This window comes from Schistocerca nitens, chromosome 8 (genome assembly GCF_023898315.1).
Source record: "Schistocerca nitens isolate TAMUIC-IGC-003100 chromosome 8, iqSchNite1.1, whole genome shotgun sequence".
Lineage (NCBI taxonomy): Eukaryota > Metazoa > Arthropoda > Insecta > Orthoptera > Acrididae > Schistocerca > Schistocerca nitens.
The window spans coordinates 465,881,137-465,887,845 of NC_064621.1; the positions used below are offsets into that span (position 1 = coordinate 465,881,137).

The 6,709-nt window shown below is 44.2% G+C and overlaps 1 pseudogene; it reads left to right on the top strand.

Annotated features, from left to right (window-relative positions):
• Positions 1 to 4,930: 4,930 nt before the first annotated feature.
• LOC126199790 (5S ribosomal RNA) lies at positions 4,931 to 5,048 on the top strand (annotated as a pseudogene).
• Positions 5,049 to 6,709: the final 1,661 nt, after the last annotated feature.

Genomic DNA, 6,709 nt, shown 5'->3' on the forward strand with positions numbered 1-6,709 from the left:
CGGTCCCGCACACCGTTAGGCCGTCTTCCGCTCACGCCCCAACATCGTGCAGCCCGCCTCCAGTGGTGTCGCGACAGGCGTGAATGGAGGGACGAATGGAGACGTGTCGTCTTCAGCGATGAGAGTCGCTTCTGCCTTGGTGCCAATGATGGTCGTATGCGTGTTTGGCGCCGTGCAGGTGAGCGCCACAATCAGGACTGCATACGACCGAGGCACACAGGGCCAACACCCGGCATCATGGTGTGGGGAGCGATCTCCTACACTGGCCGTACACCACTGGTGATCGTCGAGGGGACACTGAATAGTGCACGGTACATCCAAACCGTCATCGAACCCATCGTTCTACCATTCCTAGACCGGCAAGGGAACTTGCTGTTCCAACAGGACAATGCACGTCCGCATGTATCCCGTGCCACGCAACGTGCTCTAGAAGGTGTAAGTCAACTACCCTGGCCAGCAAGATCTCCGGATCTGTCCCCCATTGAGCATGTTTGGGACTGGATGAAGCGTCGTCTCACGCGGTCTGCACGTCCAGCACGAACGCTGGTCCAACTGAGGCGCCAGGTGGAAATGGCATGGCAAGCCGTTCCACAGGACTACATCCAGCATCTCTACGATCGTCTCCATGGGAGAATAGCAGCCTGCATTGCTGTGAAAGGTGGATATACACTGTACTAGTGCCGACATTGTGCATGCTCTGTTGCCTGTGTCTATGTGCCTGTGGTTCTGTCAGTGTGATCATGTGATGTATCTGACCCCAGGAATGTGTCAATAAAGTTTCCCCTTCCTGGGACAATGAATTCACGGTGTTCTTATTTCAATTTCCAGGAGTGTATTTACATCTGGACCCTTACAACCTACAGATAAATCTCTTCATTGGTCTGTAGACCAACAAGATAAATAAATTCTATATCATACACTGCCAAAAACTGGAAGATTACTGTTTAATGTCTCAACAGTGCGGTCATCAGAGATCGAACACAAGCTCGGATTATGGAAGGATGTGAAACTGAATCGGCCATACCCTTTTCAAAGGAACCATCCCAGCATCTGCGCGGAGTGATTTAGGGAAATACAGAAAACTTAAAATCTGTATGTCCAGGCAGGCATTTGAGTCCTCGTCCTCCGAAGTCACATATACCTTTATCGTCCCACTGGTTATTTCACGAAACGCACATGCAGCAACTGCACACAATCCGATGCTTGGGCCATGGCTGGTACTGTTCTGCAGCCTACTAGAGAGCGCCATTTTCTGGACACTTCAAAAATGGCTCTGAGCACTATGGGACTTAACATCTCTGGTCATCAGTCCCCTAGAACTTACAACTACTTAAACCTAACTAATCTAAGGACAGCACACAACACCCAGTCATCACGAGGCAGAGAAAATCCCTGACCCCGCCGGCTATCGAACCTGGGAACCCGGGCGCGGGAAGCGAGAACGCTACCGCACGACCACGAGCTGCGGACTTTCTGGACACTGCTCGTACGCAATGTTGCCAAGCGAACAGGTGTGGAGTGAGCTGCAAAGGAGGTCGCCGTACTTGTTCTGGTACGCATTGAAATCCCCATGCCATAGCACCGTAACACTCAGTAGAGCAGACAAAAGAAAATGGCGCAGCTCATCTTCGCCTTATCAATGGTCTACGCAACCTCCTTTTTACCTCTCTAGTGCAGTAAAGGCATGGGGATTTCAATGTCTACCATGTGTGCAGATTTGTATCAGCAAACAAAAAAATATTAGTTATATATCTTCATCTTTTGAGCTGACAATTAAAATTTTGACTACTGCTCGAATACAGAAAGTTAAATAAGTAACAAATACAGGATGTTTCAAAAAGATTCACTCGATTGCACAACTCATGAATAAAGAAAGAATCATGGAATAAATTTTAATTTATACGTGTAGCAGTTTGTTTCCAAAACGGGTGTCAGGGGTTTCAGCCTTAGACCTGACATACTTATGAGAATTAGTAGCATTTTACGAAACGGAGGAATGAATGGGTGCCATATAACGAATTTGTTCAAGTGAAGTAACTAATTAAAAATGGGGCTTTTCCTTGGACTACCAAATTTTAATTGGCCAGTTATATGTGGTAATTGTAAATTGCCAGAACAACCAGTCACCACACTAAACAGTCCATCATTTTTATTTTCATCCCATTTCGCGTAACATTGATGCACAGTTATATAAATTAACAGTAATTTTCTAAATAAGTGCACTAAAGCTGCTTTGAAAATCTTGGTAAAGGAAAAGGCGTCAATTGCGGATGTTAGGTGTTGGGATACCAGGTTTCGCAACGGCTGTCATGATGCACCCACTGCTTTCGGCCCTACGTAGTTACGTCTTACAGCTGTGAGAGATGCTAGCTCGTGGCCTGTGCAAGGCACAGGTCACCCCCACTGAGTTAGTATTCTGTAACAGATTATGGGGGAGCCGATCAACCGCCTATTTTGAATAGCAAAAATCTAGAAAGCTGCCACTGCCTCCCCAACAAGCCAGGCAATAAGTTATGAAAATTTCCTGATAATTGGCCTTATTTAATCTCTACAGCATAATAAGTCGCCCTGATAACCAATCACCTAGAATACCTCCAGGTTCGTTGACAACTGCGATGTATCACAGATATATGCCCTCTTTCTGCAGCTGCATTGGAATTTCCAACAGTCCACACAGGCTGATAGCGAAAATTGATAGCACCATTTCTTGTGAACTCCAGTTCGTCATTAAGTAAGTTCTTAGATGTTAACAATCGATCTACACCACACTTTTGCAAGAGCTGTTGACAAAACTACGAATCTGCCACGATGGTCTTGCAGCCTCTGGGCCGGAACTCTAACTGCTTTACAAAATTGATCGTTAGTTTCCTTCATTGCTTACTTAATGGCCAGACTAAATAAAATAGTAGATGAAATACAACCCTGCCTCAATATTTTTTCACAATTCCAGTCATTATTTTCAAAATCCTTTTCAAATCTACAAATGCAATGATTGAAGCTATCTTTCTTAGAGTTATGGTTATTAAATCAAGGCCAAGGCATATCAGAATGTTTTCGGAAGTGGAAAAAATGAATAATAAATGAGAAAGTCTGGAACGAAATTCATACGAGGAAGAACTGAAAAGAAAATTGAGGAACATTTTGGGGAAGACCAGTTCCGTTTCAGAAATGGTAAAGGAACAGGAGATGCTATAGTTCGTCTGAGGATGATCGGAGAAAGAATGTTACAAGTGATCAAGTAGGCGGATATGTTTTGTCGACAGGGAGAAGGCTTTCGATAGAATCAATTTGAATATATTACTTACAATTTTAAAATATATTGGTATAACCTGGAAAGATAAAACATTAATACACGAAGTACAAAATGCAAAAAATGACATATTAAGGAATGAGGAAACGGAAGAGATAAACATGGGAAGGGGTGTAAGGCATACATGCTTACTGTCACCGAAAATGTTCAACGTAAATGAAGAACGATACAGGGCGCAAGAGGCATTGTAACTGGAGGAGAAAGGATAAATATTATAAAATATCTGGATGATGAAGCAGTGCTGGCGGGATCAAAAGAGGAGTTGCCTCAGATGTTGAAGTATATTACAAGAAGGGACGAGGAGTAAGGGATGAAGATAAATATAGGAAAGACAGATATGAGATAAAGCAAGACGGAAGCTGCAGTTAATATATTCTTAGACTAACAAGTAACATCCTTTTTACTAACATCTGGAAAAATTCCAATTGAACTGAGAAAAAGATTTGCTAAGTGTTAGTTCTAGAGTGTAGTGTTATACAGGACTGAATCGCGGGTGGTTAAAAAGAAAGAATAAAGATAGATATAAAGTTTTGAAATGTGCCTGTCGATAAGAATGCTTAAAGTGAGGTGGACTGACAGACTTAAGAATGAAGAAGTAAAGAGGAAAATAGGAAACAGAAATAAGAATTAACGGAAGTGGTCAGAAAGAGGAATTGTCTGCAGCAAAGAATTGAACAGGGAAAAGTAGAAAGATAGAGAGGAAGAGGGAGGAAGAAAACTGGAATGATGAACGACATTAGAAGAGGAGGTACAGACAAACAAATAAAGAAAGATGCTCAGAACAGAACACGATGGAGAGAATCCAGCTGAAACCTGTCATAAAACACACTAAAGGAAATAAATTACTCACCAAGATGCATTATTGGAGCTATCAGGTTTACTTCTGTCCAGCGATTGTTTTTCTATCCAATATTGTTCCATGGAACCCGAGAAGAATAGCTGGCAAGGTGGCCAACTCTTTGCGGAATAGCTACACACTCATAGATTTTGAATGCCAAGTGCATTCAATAGTTACCGCTAGCCACAAAATTGCCTTCCACACGAGACATTCACTGTTTTAACACATTCATACAAACAACAGATTCGTTCATGAACACACACACACACAAGTTTGTGTTTTATTCGGGACAATGGGAAACTTTTTCCAGAAATAAATAAAAAGTACAATGCCAGACAAAAGAGTGACGCTCCCAGAATTGAAGGAGAAAACAAAACGGAAATTTCACAGGTTGAAAGATAAGTGATGTTGCTTCAGTGATTACAAAATCGAGTCAGATTTTCAAGGAATTTGGCAGCATTAGCCCACTTATTAGTATAATATTGACCACACTGGTCTGCACGCATGCCCCGATTTGGTTGGGAAGAGTGTCATAAGGTTGTTATATCCTACTCTGACGTAAGATAGCTCACAACTGCAGTAACTGGACCTTGATCTCGTGGATACTGACAATGTAGCGGAGTTGATGTCCAAGCTGGTCCCACACGTTGTATCGGAGACATTTATGGGAATCTTGCTGGGCACAGAAGTACCTCAACGTCACTCAGACACTTCATTGAGACACGTTCCATGCGTGGAGGAGCACTGTACTGTTGAAAAATGGCACTACGATACTGTGACATGCCAATGGCCTTGCCGCAGTGGTAACACCGGTTCCTGTCAGATCACCGAAGTTAAGTGCTGTCGGGCTGGGCTAGCACTTGGATGGGTGACCATCCGGTCTGCCAAGCGCTGTTGGCAAGCGGCGTGCATTCAACCCTTGTGAGGCAAACTGAGGAGCTACTTCATTTAGAAGTAGTGGCTTCGGTCTCGAAACTGACATACGGCCGGGAGAGCGGTGTGCTGACCACATGCCCCTCCATATCCGCATCCAGTGACGCCTGTGGGCTGAGGATGACACGGCGGCCGGTCGGTACCTTTGGGCCTTCATGGCTTGTTCAGAAGAATAATTTTGTCACATGAGGAGACAGGCTACCCTTGATGTGTCGTTGTGCTGTCAGAGTTCCCTCAGTCAGTACCAGCTGTAACTGAAGTCATACCCAATAACTCCCCACCCTGTGACACCGGGAGTAACACCACTGTGCCACAGCTAAACGCTGCAAGAATGATACATCTCCCCAGGTGGCCATGGTGCTCGTCGACGATTGCGATCTGAAGTAAAGCAGAACCGCACTTCATCAACAGTCCACACTTCCCTGTTACAGAACCATTCCAAAGGTGGTCGTTTTTGTTGTAGTATTAATGGCATTATATGCATGGTATGGTAATGCCCTATCCCAGTGGCTGATAGTCTCTGACCTCTGTGGAATGACACAGAATGTTGTAGGTGCTTGTTCTCGATTGGTAGGCGCAAAAGTGAATAGTTTACGAAGTGCTTGGTGCACAGTATTCAGAGTCTCCCAAATGGTGGTCGGTAATGATCGACCAAAATCCTGCTGAAAGTACGCCTGCCCCCACGTACCTCTGCAGTCCAACAATGGGCCACTATCACATCTGAATGCGCCATAAATCTCAGTAATCCACGATTCGGCTACCTGGCCAAATAGAGACCCACAATGAGGCCCCTTTCAATCTTTGTCAGATGCTGATAATGGTGTCTCACACGACTACGTGGCATCTCCATGTCCTTCACAGTGAGCATTCAACGTCTGGAGCTGTTCACGTTCTTTACAATCCCCTCTAGGGCTGGTATCAACACTAAAAACGAACACCAATATACCCTCGTAGCCCTTCTACCGGTCACAGAGAATTGGAACTCTGATCATATACGAGGGTGAGTCAAATGAAAATCTTAAATATTTTTTTAAAATATTATTTATTGTGCAGAAGCGCTACAAAGCTGTATCAATTTTCAACATAATCTCCCCCACACTCAATGCAAGTCCTCCAGTGCTTACAAACTGCATAAATTTCTTTAGAAAAAAATTCTTTTGGTAGTCCGCGCAACCACTCATGCACCGCGTGGCGTACCTCTTCATCGGAACGGAACTTTTTTCCTCCCGCTGCGTCTGTGTGTGGTCCAAACATATGGAAATCACTTATGGTAAGGTCTGGTGAATATGATGGATGAGGAAGACACTCAAAATGCAGGTCTATGATTGTTGCAACTCTTGTACGGGCAGTGTGGGGCGTTGCATTGTCATGTTGCAAAACGACACCTGCTGACAGCAATCCACGTCGCTTTGATTTGATTGCAGGCCGCAGATGATGTTTTAGGAGATCTGTGTATGATGCACTGGTGACAGTGGTCCCTCTAGGCATGTAATGCTCGCAAATGACGCCTTTTTTGTTCCAAAAGAGAGTCAGCATAACCTTCCCTGCTGATGGTTCTGTTCGATACTTCTTTGGTTTTGGTGATGAGGAATGGTGCCATTCCTTGCTCGCTCTATTCGTTTCCGGTT